The sequence below is a fragment of the Apis dorsata genome, unplaced genomic scaffold (assembly GCF_000469605.1).
Source record: "Apis dorsata unplaced genomic scaffold, Apis dorsata 1.3 scaffold_365, whole genome shotgun sequence".
Classification (NCBI taxonomy): Eukaryota; Metazoa; Arthropoda; class Insecta; order Hymenoptera; family Apidae; genus Apis; species Apis dorsata.
The window spans coordinates 943,294-960,162 of NW_006263630.1; the positions used below are offsets into that span (position 1 = coordinate 943,294).

Consider the following 16,869-nt stretch of genomic DNA (forward strand, 5'->3'; position numbering starts at 1 on the left):
GTGCGTTGTGCACATTGTTTCCATGGCGAGGCGTGGGACACCCCTTGCGAAAAAGGTCGTTCGTCGCTCGGCGTACGCGGTTCATCGGTTCGACGAACGTCGTCGATGCGCGTGCACCTCTTTACCGTTGGCGAGAATTATTCCGGTGGCGATTTAACAGGATGTTTAACAAGGGATAAAGGATATTGTCTCGTGTTACTCGCCATGATCGTCAAGATCATGGATTTATCGAGGAAGAGATCGTAGACGAATCGTAATGAAAGCTTTACCGTGAGTGTCTGTACAGATTACGCGATCGAATTATTATCGATTATTAAGGGGAGATTCGTTGACCATTGCCGGTTCAATCGGCGGATAGCAATAAACGGAGGGAGACCCGGACGGGAGATCTGTCCGACAATTGGATCGAGCAATTCTTTCCCTCCCTGCACAAATGTTCTCCAACTCTATTTCTACCTACCCAGTGGCAATCCGGCTACTTGTTATTTCGACCTCTTTCTCGACCTCTTTACCCGGATTTATTCCTTCCTTCCGAGCTCGTAACTGTCCCCCCCTCTCCTCTCTCTACGAAGTCTCTCGTACAGTCGAAAGATAAATTCGAAAAATTCCCCTCGTTCAATCGGTCCCTCCTCGAAAGGAGGCCAATTTGTACGTTCACGAAATGCGCGCGATCGATATCGACCCGAACTTTTCACGGCTCGTTGTTTGCCACGCGACCGCGGAACGACCAACCACCGAACTAAATCGAAATTCTCGATTTAGAACGAGTCGAAGCAAACAACTCGGAGCATCCGGGTTCCTGCAGAGTGTGACGCGATTGAAAGCGGTGGATTCACGATCCACTTGATCGCGGTCACGTCGAAGATAAAGGGTGGAGGGGGAGGAAGCTTTGAGTTTTCCTTGCCGCTTAAAAACCGGAATCCTTCACGGATAACGTGAATTTTAAGGGGAAATTCGCTTTGGAAAATAAGCGTTACGAAATTGAATGAGGACTGAGACTTGATCAGATTTAACGAGTCTTCGCGAAGAATTTAATCTTTAAGAGAATTTAATTTAATCGTTTCTTAATTGGAGAATTTTGTGTATAAGATGTATTAGAATTTTGAGACGAGAACGGGCAGAGAATTTTATCGAGGATGATCCGAGGAGTATCAGTGGAAATATGTCGATCATTTTAATCATATAATATAATATAACAATCCTTCAATCAATTGAATATCTAAATTCATACTTTTGTTTTAATGATAGAATTTATGGATCAATTTTTTTTATAGCAACTGGATTTCATGATCTTCATGTATTAATTGGGTCAATTTTTTTATTTGTATCTTTATATCGATTAATAAAAATTCAATTTTCAAATATACATAATATTAATTTTGAATTAGCAATTTTTTTAGCATCATATCTTGTTGATATCAATAATTTAATAAATAATTTTCATCGAAAGTGTGGTCTTACTAAAATACTCTTTTAATAAAACGATGAATCGAACGTTATTGCATGTCTCTTCTCAAATAAAATTATATAATTTTTAATATGCCGATCGATGCAACGCGTCGATTTTCTATAAAAAAGAAACAATATCAATACTTGATCATTAATTAAAAAAAATACAAAAAACCATTTTTACTTGAATATTTTTCACTGCTACTAATAATCATAATAAATATTAACCAGAATCAGCTCACTCTCATACATAATCTATCAATTTACGATACGTTTTATCGTCTCTCGCCAATTATCCAGAGAGCAATAGAACTTACCGCGAACTTTCACGGAGCCAACCTCAACCCCTTCGCCTCGATTTTTCCGTATCCGCCGCGTGCCACGAATTCCGCTCGTCAAATTACGAAGACGAGCGCAAGTTCCTCGTGCCTAACTCTCTCGTCAAAGTGAGTTTCGACTTGGGGATTCCTCTGCCTCGAAACGTTGCCGCCTGTTCGTCTTTAAGGGGCTGCGAGTCACTGATATGTACCTACCCTTCCACACATTGTTTCACAAGCGAGGTATGCGTGCAATCCGTGTCTCTTTGTATAATCCTTTTTGCTTCGTTTTGCTATGTTAATAACGTTGAAAACTGTCGGCAACTGGAACGGAACTCGATGGATACAAAACGATATCGTTCGTGGAATATTTTCCGAAATTTATATTTATATTTCAACGAGAGATAACGAGTCGTTCCTTTTTTAAGTGGTATTAGTCAAGATATGCTCGAACAAAGATCGTGTTGAAAGATTCAGAGGGAAGACAATCATCGAAAGATTTACCAAATTATCAAAGTATTTATTCAATTGATTTCGAAAGTTCGAACGATGAACAGATTTTTTTTATATTCTATAATCTAATCGACTCCTAACTTGTTTCAATTTTCCAACATATTATTAGAAAAATTTTCGAAAAGATTATCAAGAAATCATTCGCAAACAATTTAGGATAATCGAAGCAATCGATGAAAATGATATAACACGTACAAAAATTGTACGATTTTGTTGTCGTAACAATATATTCATCGCGACGTGGCAACAACATCCACAAGCTCGAAAAAGATAGTGGCGCATTTGAGCCCGGTTCTCGCAATCGATTACACGCGGAATCCTATCCGATTTGTTCCAATTGCATCCCTCGGACGATTACGGGCGCAAAATAAACTCTGAAAGCGGATATTTATTTCGATATTTATCGCTTGGCCTTGCGTTCACGTTTGGAAGCGGGTGGTGAACGCGTCATAGAAGGTATTTCCTTAACTTATCCCGACTCGAAGAGAAACGGTGACGCGAAACCGAGACGACAGAATCGCTTTAATTGGGAGAACGCGACACCCGCGAAAGACGCGCTTGGAGATTCGTCGATACGAATTCCCGGTGCAGGATGAGGGGAATCGAGTTAAGGTTAGTTAGAGAATTCGGTTGGCTGGCACAATGGATGAGCCGAAGGCTGTGGCGCGAAACGAGTGTCGACGCTTGTAAAGAGTATCTTCACGTTTCCGGGAACCGGCGAGACCTGATCCGTGGTAATGAGAGACTTTAGAACCCCGTCTCCTCTGTACACACGCGGAAGAGGGGCACAATTATTGCGAAAGTTCGTTCTCGGTTTACTTTGCAAGTTATGCTACCTCCTTTTCGAGGGGGGCGCCTGCGATCGAACAACTGCGTCCTTGCACGAGCGGGAAGAATTTAACGATGGGAGGATCGATCGAGATCGAGTTGCGTTTAAGAATTCGTTGTTGGATTGGAAAAATTGGAGAAGCAAAATCGAATAACGAGTAATATTTACTTATAAATTTAGATATTAAATGTGTGAATAATTTTCGAATGATATTTGGTTACGAGTAATATTTCGTTATTTTTCGTTATTTATTATTATTATATATTTTATAATAAACTTTAATTATAAACGTTGAAAGAATGTATAATTAAATATAATTATACGAGTTATTCTTAGTAATAATTTATAATATCTTTGAAAGATGTTTCGCGTTTTGTCGCATTTCTGTGCTTGGTAGAAACAAAACGGGGAATAAGATGAAACTGGTGAAACGTTAAAAGGTAATTAAATATCAGATTAACAAACGATATTTCTACGGTAACAGGAGGGGGAAAAAAGGAATGCCGTAATTGAAGCCGATCCGACACGAATCGGCTTTCACGAATTCCCCCTCTTTTTTCCGTTTCACCGGGTTAATTAATCCACATCGTGGCTCTTTCATTATCGCAACGTCGAGACACGGTATACATAAATTACGTGCCGTGCCGGTACGACAATGTTCACCGCCATTTTTCCGTCCGCCACCAGCTTGTCACAGTCCACGTATACACGGCTTGATTCAACAACTATTATTGCGTCTATACGTTTCTATACGCGAATATATTATTCCGAAACGAAATTTTTACGGTAAAAGTTTAACAAGTTTTAAATTGGTAAAAGAAAAAAAAGAAATATCCATAAAATCAAATTTAATTGCTATTGGAAATTCGAATAATGATCATCGAATTGTGCAATCTTGATAATTGTCGCGAAAATAAAGTAGGAAATTGTAATCGAAGATTGAAGAATAAATAAACCGAGGAGAAAGCAGATACTGGAAGGGAAAGTGGTCAGTCTATAGTCAGACATTATTCGTAGTACAAGATCAATGAGAACTAAAATTGTAAAGTACCACTTTAATCGAGGATTACAAACGAAATTATTTTTATTGTTCGGCCATTATAAGTCATAATAATCGCACTCATGTTGCTACTGTCGATACTTTATCCCTGCCTATTCATATTCGTGTGTATAAAAATCGAACGATTATAGAATAGAACGAAAGAGAATCGAGTCAAAGAACTCTAGCATGAAGAAGATCGGTAGTCGATATCACTCGAGCTTACGTTAAAAACGTATCGAAGGAGTATGGGCGTTGATGTAAAAGGGACGGGTCGAGAAAGAAAAGCAGGATGAAATGGAGAAAAAGAAAAAAAGAAGAAGAAGAAGAAGAAGAAGAAAAAAGGAGAAGAAGCGTGACGTTCAACTTTGAAACTCAAATAAGGTACTTAACAAGTGTCGGGATGGTTTCGAGGTTGGAAAGATGGACGAAAGAGAGTTTTCCTCCCGAAAACCTTTGGAGCTCTGGCAAGTTTCTTCCCTCTGCTCAACTTTGTATCGCGGGGAGGGGAAAGGGGATAAAAAGTAGTCGCTAATTTCGTTCCTCCTCGACCCGTACGTATGCATAAAACGCAACCGAAAGTTTGCGCGGAGGAACGCCGATGCTCGCGATAGTGGAAAAAGTTTATAAACATTGAAACGGAGACTCAATCGCAAAGATGCTTACACCTGCTACGATTTCGCATCTCTCCTTTCTTCTCTTCTCTTTCCTCGCTTTGTATTATTTTGAAAAATAAAGAAACACTCTTGCAAGTTGTCACTATAACTTCGATTAAGTGAACCGATCGTTAGAAAGATGCTTTACCTTAAGACTTTATCTAGATCGTCGTGTAAAGGAAAGGGTAATTTTTTTAATCGCATCTCGCCTCGTTGATGTATCCCAAATTCCAGATAAATGACGGAACGATCTCTGGAAGAACGTAGTACGCGTTTCCAGGAAAAAAATATATAAGTCATTGGGTCCATTCATACTCTTTTGCATTGTCTTAGAGATTAGCTCTCGACTAGTCTCGATCGATGACATAGCTTCCTCTATTTTTCTGAGCACGTTTCCATAATATATATATCAACGACACGATTCACAATCTAGTCACAAATATTACATCCTCGAGTGAAATTAATACGATTTCAGATCTATAGAAATCTATTTTTTGAAGTTTGCTAGAGTTTCACGCGATACTAAAAAAAAAAAAATTTGAACAATTTATTAGGAGAGAAAGCGGTTTCACAAAAGGGAAAAAAAGTTACCGCAAAATATTTAATCGAAACTACTCCGCTTGAGTAAAATCGCGAAATTTCAACCATACTGACAACCGTTCGCAATCCGAGCGATTCGTTTCGTGTAAACGATCGTACTAAACCCTATATATATATATATANNTACACATATACACACACATACACATATATATATAGGAAGGGAGAAAAAANAAGGAAAGGAAGGAACAGGAACGAACAGATTGAAAAAAATGTGTTTTTTAAGCGGAAACGCGTATTTGCTTTCGCGGGGCAACGTGTACACGCGATAGTTGCGCGTCGACGAGTTTTCGGGTTAAAAAATATGCGGCCAATTTACCAGGGGAAATTGTTCCATGAGAATTTCATAAATCACCGGCCAAATATCAATTACGTCGCGATGCGAGGAAACTACAAAAGCGAGAGGGTGAGAGTTAAAAAGTGGAAAACTACTCAACGATTAGCGTAAATGGCTCTCCCTCGTTTCCAGGGAGGCCTGTGTAACCACGTTATTTTTCTCAGTTTATACACGTCACCGTGGCAGAAAACCGTGAGGAAAAACCGTTTCCCTGGCCAATCGATACGCGCGTATACCATGGAGCTGGGCCGAGTTTCAGAACAATGTCTTTTCCTGGAAACGGCGAGAACAACGTCGAGCCGGCTCTTTAATCACGCCCAGCTGCGCCGCCAGGGAAGAGTTAAACAATACGAGAGAGATTGAAATTACCATTTCGGTAACGGCGCAACTGGATTTTTAATAAACCTTTCTTTCTGTGATTCGATGAAATTATAATCGATACTCGCCAATTCGAATTATTATTTTTACCCTAGAACGCGTCGAAATGGTATTTCTTTCCTTCGAACATCCTTCTAAAGATTTCTGACGCGCCCCAATTTAATTTTTTAACGTTTCGATTTCGAAAAATCTCGTCGAGATTACAATATACGCGACGATAGTTAGAAACCAGAGAGAAAGATAATCTAAAAATCAAGGAACAATTGTCAAATTCTCCATCGTTTCTAGTGGAAAAATGGGGGAGGTACGGCTTCGAGATATTTACATCGTAATTCGAAGACGGATCGTGTATATTTTCATCCGTCTCTGACGTTTCCCGTTCACTCCCTCCCCCGGCCGGGTGAATTACAAACGTAATTCCAAACGGAATCCGTGGTGGCGTTCCGTTAAAATTCTCTTTCGACCGGCGGTTTGTTATTCCGCCCGAAGAAATTCCATTCGGCGAAGCAATTAAATTCTACGACGTTCCTAATGAATCGCGTTTTTTTTTTTCCTCTTTCCTTTCTCCTTTTTTTCTCTCTTTCCTTTTTTTAATTACAAAGGACGAGCGTGGAATAAATTGTAACGTCTTACCGGCTCGTCGCCCCCTCGAACGGCAAACGTTTCTCTCGCGAGGCGTTGCCGCATTCCAGGACAGTGATTTTAACACCGCCGTTCCCTCGAAACGTTACGATTACGGCCGCAGTTTAACAAACCTTCGCGTTCGAGAGTAATTGGATTAGAATTCCGACGAGAGCGTGGTTTTGTGCGAGCTCCGGAAAAAAAAAAAAAAAAATTCCTTCCTCATCACCACGCGTGTTTATCGAAACCACGCCTTGTCGATTTCGATCGAGTAATAGATCACTTTGGAATCGGGTTAATTTCAACCCCCTTCTCCTTCCTCTTTTAGTCCCCTTTCGTCTCGCGGAATTATTTAACGCGGAAAAGTAACGGTAATAAGCTGAGAAGTGGTGGTCGAGGAGATTAATTAACGTTTCAATAAGGGCATCGTGGAAAATTGGAAAATTGAAAACGCAGAGGAGGAGGGGAGGGGGAGCCGTTGGCGGCTGGGACCGGTGTGTGGCGGGTTTATACGGTTAAATTCCACTTTAAATTTCCATCGTGGTCACTTTACCGTACCAAGCAATTATTCCGCGACTCTGTTAATACAACGCGATGGGAAAATATGCCAACAGAATTCGGGGGAGGGGGGCAAATTTCATGTGTGTCCAACCCGTTAACGGCCTCGAGTGTGAATGACTTTTACGATCTCTAAATACGCTCGTTTCGAAAAAAAAAAAAAAAAAAAATAAGATCAACCCGAGAAACCTGCCCGTTGTTTTCGATGAAATTGAGGAAGAGGGTGTCTTTTTTAAAAGAGCATTTAAACGAGAGAAGACGAGTCTGCATCGAGATAACGTCTCCTCAACTTCCATCGAGAGAAAAGAAATTCGTACATCCGTGGAAAAATTGGAAAATTTCCCGCTCCTCGATCGATTAATCCTCGAGATTAAATAAACGACCCGTTTAATAAAACGACTTTGAGGGAGGAGAAGCGAGTTTAGAGAGTTTAGGAGAGAAAATGAAAAAGAAAAGGTGGATCGACGTCACGAAACCGCTACTCGTGTGCTCGCCGACTACTTCCCGGACGTATTAAGTCGAACCGGCGACCGTAAGTTTTTCAATTTTCAAGCCTGGAAACTCGAGGGCGAGCATGTTATCATCGAGAACTGCGTGCAGAGGTAAAAGGGGACACGAAACCGCGTCACGCCAATCCGCCGGCTGTACACTGTGGCGTGCGACCGTGCGCGGAACGCCGCGCCGTTTGTAATTAGTTTTGCCATTAAGCGACTTTGAAGTTTGCTCACGGTGATAAGCTGATGGTCTGCAACCCCGCCTTTTCCCTCCTCTCTTCAATTCCCTTCGCCTTCTTCGCCGAGCGTTCACGCGATGCTCATCCACGATGCATCCAGCAATCCAGGAATGGGGGGTCGTGTGGATTTCGCTTTTTAAAGGGAGCGTAATGCGTCCACGCGATCGTTCTCGATGATAAATTTGCGGATCTTTGTGGACAATCGCATCGATCGTGTTTGAAAGTCGAGTCGATTCTTCCTTCTTTCCTTCTCTTTTGAGTGAATTTTAATCAATTAGTTTTCTTTTTTTTTTTTTTTCTTATGTATTCAAGGTATTCATCGTTACATACTCCGTTTAATAAGCGATTATTGTTATTTATTAGTTGTAATTTTGTCTTTCGATTGCGGATTTGGATTAATGAGATGATTTTGCGTTAATTTTTCTTTTTATATATGATAACACGTGAAAAATAGAAGAAAATAAGCTCGAAATATAAATTTAATATAGTCTATATCTAGAATTTAATGAACAACTTGTTTTCAATCGTTTATTTCTTTAAATATTGACTCGATTGAATAATACAAGATATGACAAAAAACATCGTGTATAAAACCGACAACAACATCGCGAATAACATTTAAAAACGCGTATTTCGTTTAAATAGAAATCCACTGCAGAAGAATTATCCTTAATCACTGCGAACTAATCAGCGAAAGAAACTTGAAGGAAGAAAAAAACTTTTCAATCGGTTCGCGTTAATTTATTACTAAGATTAACTCGCACAAACAAACGATGAAATAACTTGCTTGATTCGGTATCACCAGTGAGCACTCGCGAGTTTTCTTTGCCAGAGAAATTATTGCGGGTTAATTATGTTTACGGGGAAAGGGAGGGAAATTTACCGAGACAGTGTACACAACGTGATTCACAACGTCGCCAGGAAGCGAGGCTTCTTCTTGTACTCTCGTATATTCCGGAATAAACAAATTTTTCCACCCACGCTGTTTCCATCCACGATAGCTTGAACCAGCCACACGACAAAGCGCACCGCGCTTTTTTCTCTCTCTTTACTACGTCGCATCCGTGCTCCATAGAACAAAACGCGTCGAATCTTTCCTCGTGTGGATGAAATTTTTAATCTTTTCAAACGCTCAACAACCGAGGATCAAAAGATCGTTCCAGGTATCGCTTCGTCTTTTCTAAAAGAATATTCTCTTTCCACGAGAGCAGAATGATATTTTCCAAAATCGTTATCAGTACACTGTCTTTGCAACATTCAAAAATCACCGAAATTTTTAAATTTTTTTAATAATCGAGGATCAAAAGATCGTTCTAGGTATCGCTTCACCCTTCTCAAAAATCCTTCTCAAAATATTTTCTTTCTACGAGAGCAGAATGATATTTTCCGATTTTAAAATTTGTGTACTGATAACGATTTTTAACGATTTTTAACGAATTTTAGCGATTTTAAAATCGTTATCAGTACACTGTCTTTGCAACATTCAAAAACCAGCGAAATTTTTTAATTTTTTTAATAATCGAGGACCAAAAGATCGTTCCAGGTATTGCTTCGCCCTTTCCAAAAGAAAACGGAATATTCTCTTTCTACGAGAGCAGAATGATATTTTTCAAAATCGTTATCTGTACACTGTCTTTGAAACATTCAAAAACCACTGAAATTTTTTAATTTTTTTAATAATCGAGGATCAAAAAATCGTTCTAGGTATCATTTCACCTTTCTCAAAAAAAAACGGAATATTCCCTACCCAGGATAGCAGAATGATATTTTCCAAAATTGTTATCACTGTTTTTGCCAATAACATTCAGAAACCACCAAAATTTTGTAATTTTTTTAATAATTCAAAAAATCGTTCCAGGTATCGTCCTTTCCAAAAGAAAACGGAATATTCTCGAGATCCACGAGAGCAGAATGATCGCGACATTTTCCAAAACCGGTATCAGTACACTATCTTTGCGAGCAACGTTCAGAAAGCACCGAAAAAAGTTACAATATTTCCTATAATCGTAATATCGAGTCGAGGATTGAGCGCTTCGATTATACGGAGCCTCTTCCACTCCCTACGTCCTTTGTAACGTGCATTCAGCCTCTCGTTCCTGTGCAAGTATACCGCGCGCAAACAGTATAAGACACGGCCGAGCGAACGCTCGCGCATCCGTTCCTAAGCTGATTACGATATATGGGGATTGATGGAGCGGAGAACGCGGGGGGAGAAAGTATCAGTTCGCGTAACTTTTTACCGCTCACGATGACGGTAAGTCGTGAAATTACAAAGTGGGGAGGGAAGATTTTCTTCGTCCACCTTTCGGGGATCGATTTAACGCGTTACGAGATATTGAATTTCGAGGCGTGTTGGAAAATGTGAAATGATGGACAGGATTTTTGAATCTTTGTAATTTATTACAAATTACGAAATAGAGAGAGAGAGAGAAATATGTAAGAATATCTAAAAAATAATAAGACTTTTTTCGATTGGCTTTGAAATTTTTTGAAATCACAATCACTAAAAAAGTTTAATTTAACAAATGCATTTAAAAAAAGAATCTATCTAATTTAATCATCGTCACGAATCAAACATGGTATCTCTTCGTGATACTCTCATCAACGAAACACAAGCAAAAAGTAAAACCTTATAAAACTCAAATTGATTCATTCAAATAGAATTTCCCCAGCTAATGGAGAGCATTGTAACGAGGAAGTACAACGTATCCGGCAGTATCTCCCCGCGAAATTGCTTCTTATGAAAACTCGTTCGAGGAATTCGTTCCCCGTTCGGTCGAGGAAAATTGCCGGTTGCGCGAGGAAGATTGGCCGTGAATCTCGAAGGGTGAACGAAGAAAAATCTACAGTGCAGATCGGTGTACACGCGCAGAGAGCACGGGGGAAGGAGTGAAAGGGGAGAGGGGAGGAATGGTATTGCGGCGACTAGCGTGTTTACTCGTGGAGAAGTTTTGGAGTAGGCGGTCGGTCAGTTCGTTACAGCCACAACTCCACTTACGAGTAATTAGACTAACAAATGGCATGCGAATTTTGCGACATCCACTTCGAATTCTGTTCGTTTTCTTCGTCGTTCTGATCGATTTCTGATGGAATCTTTGCAATAGATAGAATAATGGATAAATATTTATCTAGCTTAGAATAATTTCAATTGTTTTCATTGAATCATCGACTTGATTTATTTTTGTATGAATTGGTCATAAGAATTGAAAATTGAGAGGATTTTGTTGAGTTGATTGAGTTGAGTTCGTCACTTGATCACATGGCATGATTTGATCGATAATTCGTTTTGCGTGATACTTTATTCTCATCGAAAAGTTGAGACTTTTATCGATTATGGAATTGTTCTAACAGACAGAACGGTGATAAATCGTTCCATTGATGTGATCGATAATTGTTTTATCATCGTAAGAAAATTGAATTGTCTTTGGATCGGCAATTCGTTTCATTTGACGTGATTTGACGACAATTCAGTTTATCGATGAATTCGTCGGAAAATTCCAATTTTGAAATCGTTATAAGGATAATTACGTATATATTTTAAATAAATTTTATAACTGCGAGATATCATTCCTTAACCACCAGAGATACCGATTTTTATTTTTACAGCTCAACCGACTTTCTTCTCGCAATTTACTTCCACTATAGCACAGAGAAGCGAGATGCGAAAATGAAAAAGATGATCGAAACTTTATTATTTAATTGGAACAAATCTCTATGCAATTTGTGTCTTATACCTTCTTTCATCCCTTTCAGTTTCGTTAAAAAGTCTTAATTTTTATCAACTCTGTAATATTAAAACAGCTTTAAAAGAAAGTTTCGTTCAGAAACACATTATCCTGTTAATCCTGTTTCAGTTAAAGTGGCTCTAAAATAAACGTAGCGGGCATCTGGAACAAGGCGTAAAAGAACGATTCGAATTGGGGCGGAAGATCTCGTCCCATCCCAGTAAAGACTGGATTTAATTAATACCCATCTAAATCCCAGAAGTCGCTTAATAAAATTCATTTGTCAGCCCCTCCCTCCCCCTCCGCGTGTTTGTCTTGAATTACACCCGCTGGATGTAAAGTAATAACGCGATGTAATAAACGGAGGGTGGGTGTAGCAGGATCGAGGAGGGGGTGAGTTGGCCAAATTCGTAAAATTTATCTCGCCACAACGATGAGATAGGAGAATATAGGCCATCCTATCCAAGTCGATCGAGGAAGTATACGTTGCCAAAAGCGGCCAATGTAATCTTCCATCCGTGTTATTAGCAAGCTTCTCCTCTATCCTCCTCCATATTCCGTGAATATGATCGTTGGATTATCGTCAAGTGTTCTCTAAGTGTCCTCGAGCGTATTTTACGCGTTTCTCTCGTAATTTGATCGACCTGTAGCTTTCAGATTCGACACGTGAATGGAACTTTATTTATTAGGATTAAATTCGATAATTGTTTTGAAGAAAGTTTCTTCTTAATAGTTGAAATGGCAGTTGTTCCATTTTATTCAACACATAGTGTTCGTAAGAAAATAAGTTTCGAGAGGGTTTCATTCGCTCTGTAAAATTACATCGAAAATTCTCGAATTAATCTAAAATTTATTTACATTTATATTTTGATTATGATTTCTTTAAAGATCGCGATAGAAAGAAGAAAGAAAGTGGATGAATTCGAGGGAAGGAAGGAAGGAAGGAAAGGATCTATCGATAGAAGCTAGTGGCACGTCAGTACTTTAAATAGGAGGAATACTGGTGGCCAGGTCAGAGGACATATTTCTGTGAAACTGGATAGTTAGTCGAGGACTTTCGAGAATTCGATGGTGTGTATGCCTTTGGCGGAGGATGTAGGTAGGCCGCCGCAAATATTTAATAAATACTCGCTTAAAATTTCTCGCAAATACTTTAAGAAGAATTAAGGAACTATCCTTGTACAATGATGCGTAGAATTTTATTATATATAATCCTCGTGCAATTACAATATTCTAGCATATTAGCATATTATATCCTCTTTAATTAAAATATCTTATCCATCGTATTGAAAATTGCGATAAAAATCGAGTTTTCTTAAGTTTTATTTTCGTTAAAAAAATCTTGAACCCGTTTGAAGATATAAATTTATCGAATAAAAAGCGAAACTTGTATTTTTCCATTCTCCTAGAGAAGAAGAGTAATTTTTTGGAAAATTTTCGATTCTCCATTTGTAAAATCATGAAGAGAACGCGGAATAAATTCGAAGAATTTCACGTGTCTTTAATTCACGATCATCAAAAGCACAGAGCCCGTATTCTGTACGCTCGGCCAACGAAAAGTTTTCACCATCCACGATAGCATTTTCCGCTATTTCGATACGGTTCCATGCAAGTTTACGGTCGCTGTATATAAAGACGTTCGGTATTCGAAATGGAGGCAAAATGGTGGCCACGTCAAAGTGGATGGCCCGGTGGACGGGTTAATAATCGGAATACCGGTTCCAGAAAAGTAGAGTCGTGTTGTCGACCATGGAAAACGGTATTATTCCCTCGAGGAAGATAGCCGTGGACGCAGGAAAAGGAATCAGCAGAAAAATCTCGGCAAACGAGCCCGTGATGTGTCGCATAGAAACGATCGTGGAGGGTACGATTCCGGATTACGTTTCGAGGATGGTCGATTTCCAACGGAATCCTTCGATTCGTCCAAGTTTAACCGACGAAGGTCTCGAAGCATCGATTGTTTTCGCCGTTACACCCGCGAAAAACAAATATTTATCGTTCAACCGGATGGAGGAAATGGTTTCTTTCCTGTGTGGGAATACGCTAGACACTTTCGAGGTCGTGGTTCCGAAGGGAAGAGACAAATCAACGTGGAAATAGGAATTCGCTGGGGGATGAGGATGGAGATTGAAATACGTTTAAATTGATAGCGTTGGGAAAGACGTTGATCGAGTTTTCTTGGACGGTAATACGAAGGAATATTCGCGAGTTCGAATATAATTCCTCTTCCTGATGACAATGGAACGCGTTTCGAATTATTTATCGTTGCCCCCCTTGCTCGAGAATAGATCACTCGTAAATCTCGGTTCAGATTTTGAATTCCTCGAGTCGCATCCACCAAATTTCTCGACCTTTTCCCTCATTATTATTCGTCGTCTCGTCGGTCGTCGTAAAACACGCTAGAATGTCCAACCTTGGGAGAAATACGATGATATCCAAAGACCATAAAACCGCGAGGAATCTATAAAGCAGTCCGAACTTTAGATTCTCTGGGAATGGGAAACCGTGTTTTAGCAGTCCGATATCGAGAATGATGGTCTCTTTGAGAAAAAAAACCGGACCTAGTCTTCCTCCGATCTCGTTCGTTTTGTCGAACGTTTCGCTTTATGACGTATGATCGTGCACAGAGGGGAAAGTTTGACGACCGATCCGCTAGGAAATAATACGAAGGATTGTCCAATAGTGACATCCGCAATTTATTTCGATGTAATCTTGAGAATTTAGACAATCGAGTCGACGAAACGTGACAGTTATAAATAAAATCCACCAGGATGATGGATAGAACGACAATAAATATCGTAAATAAATCAAGATGCAAGAATTATCCTGGATCGAACGATATCGTGCTTCCTGAAATATTATGTATATAATAGGATACAACTTTTCGACACGAGAATCACTTGTATTATCACCCCAATTGCAAACGAAACGTTAAATGGTAATATTAAGTTGCAAACTGTTAGAGTGAATTACATTGCCAATATAATACTTGCGCCAAGTCGAGGAAATATATTTTTCATTTCAAAGTGGAGGAAAGTTCGGAAAATATTCCACATTTTTCGCTCGCCTCTCAAAGCGAATTGTGTGTGCTAAAAAAGGGGGGAGGAAAGAGAGAGAGAAGAAAAGAGGAAAACATTCTACTCGATGACATAACAATTTTTCTAATTGAATCCGAGCAGCCTGGCGGAATTCTCGGAATCCTTTGAAACGAAGAATATGAAATCCAGGTAGGAATAAACGTAAAAAGGGAGGGGGAAAGAGGAGAGGGGGAGAAACGTTCCGGTCGCGAATTCTTAATTTATTTTGTCGTCGGTGGGGAGTGACATTGCGGCCACGGAGCATTTCAACCATGCCGCGGGAAAGCGCTTCCTCAAAGAAAGCAAGCAACGGGCTTTTAATCCTTGCATTCCAGAAGCCGCCAAGCTCATAAGCGTAGTACCAGCGGCTGTGTAAGCCGCGAGACAATGGCGGCGAGCCGTATCGCGGAGCGATGGTGGCGCCACAGTCGGAAGCGCTTTCGAGGAACGGAAGGCCGGAGCGAAGAAGAGATTTAACACGGAATAAGACGATTACGGCTTAGCTTAACGCCTTCCACCGCTAAAATCTTGCACCACCCCTCCCCACCATCCGCCCCCACTTCCTTCTCCTCCTCGGCTCGATGCCGATTTTAACGTCGAGCTATCCTTATTGGTGTAATTGCGTTCGTTTATGCGGTTGCAACGGATAATACGCTTTATCCCCGTGTTTCCGTTTCCGTTTCGTTGAAAACCGTTGGGAAAAGGTATTTTTCACGAAAGTGCGGCCGAGAATTTAAGAAACGTTTATCGTATTTGCTTAGGGAAGATTGGATGAATTGTAATTTTTTTTTTTTTCGTCCCATTTCTGTTTCTTTGGAACAAGATCGATGTACAGTATTATTATCTTGTGTATAAATAATTATAGATTCTATTATCGCGCGTATCCTTAAAATTTTAACATCAATTTTCTCTCTTTTTTTTTAAATGTTTGAAGATTTTAATAGCCTTTATGACCGTTTAACGCCCCCTCGACGCACTTTCGAATTTCCATAATAATTGTAATTTCCATCGGGTGTTTATATTCAATCGTGATTTAATATGAATCAAAAATTCATACATGCGACACAAGTTGACACACTGTTGACGAAGGGAGGTATCGATTAACGATAAAGTTCCAAAAGTAGGATCCCGTTTTTTGGTTCATTAAACACGACCAATCAGCGGTAAACGCGAAATGGAAAAGCGATGCGCCGCAGAGCCCGTGTAATCCTCGCGCGGTTCACATTTGTCGATACGTCATTAAATATTTTCCCACAATATGGTATTTATACTGGCGGCCACTGTTGCATATGCATACAATCGCGGCATATGCATATTTCACCCGTATCAAAGCTAACTTCCCCCCTCCCCACCCCGTGCACCATTCACCGTGTTTCGATCAGCCAGACGAATTCCTCCGATTTTTTTTCCTTCAATTATCTAATAAATTCGCGAAATATCCTCGTTCCCACGATACCCCAATTTTCAATCCATCGGAAATATTCCGTAAAATATTATTGGGTCGATGGGGAGAAATTATATATATATAGATTTCTGATTTCCCTAATTATTTAATTCGTTTAACACGAACGTGAAATCGATACTTTATCGTGTCCTGTTCAAAACGTTTAATCCTCCTTCGAACTTGAACAATAAATCAATTTCCACGTACAAAATATTTCTGTCCCTTTCGACCACTCGTTGCTACATGAATTTAAACGAGATATAAATCATTACATGTATTTTCTTGAAATTGTAAAAATATAATTGTAAAGTAAACCCGAGGAATTAAGATATAAAATGTTAAAAATGACCGCGATCAAACGTATTTTCGCGAGACTATAACATCGAGCTTAAGAGATGAGCAAAGTTAGAAGAAATAATCGAAAAAGTCGGTCGAGTGGCAGATCAAGTTGCGATAAGTCGAATCGTCTTTATCAAATTATTCCCGCGAGAAACCTATCGCTGCCCTTATTATTTCTGATAACAAACGTCATCGTATATATATATATATATATATATAAATTGGCCGTCCACCACTGGTTCTTTCGTCACCGG

At 39.6% G+C, this 16,869-nt stretch overlaps 1 protein-coding gene across 3 annotated transcripts in view; it reads right to left on the reverse strand.

Moving 5' to 3' along the window:
* LOC102673299 (discoidin domain-containing receptor 2) overlaps positions 1-16,869 on the reverse strand; it is a 234,385-nt gene that overhangs the window by 164,976 nt on the left and 52,540 nt on the right. For 2 of the 3 annotated variants that reach the window (XM_031511947.1, XM_006618672.2), the window contains exon 2: positions 5,787-5,793. The exons of the other annotated variant lie outside the window; for it this stretch is intronic. The gene's annotated coding sequence lies outside the window, so the exon portion shown is untranslated. The remainder of the gene's footprint in view (positions 1-5,786; positions 5,794-16,869) is intronic. 3 annotated transcript variants of the gene reach the window in all.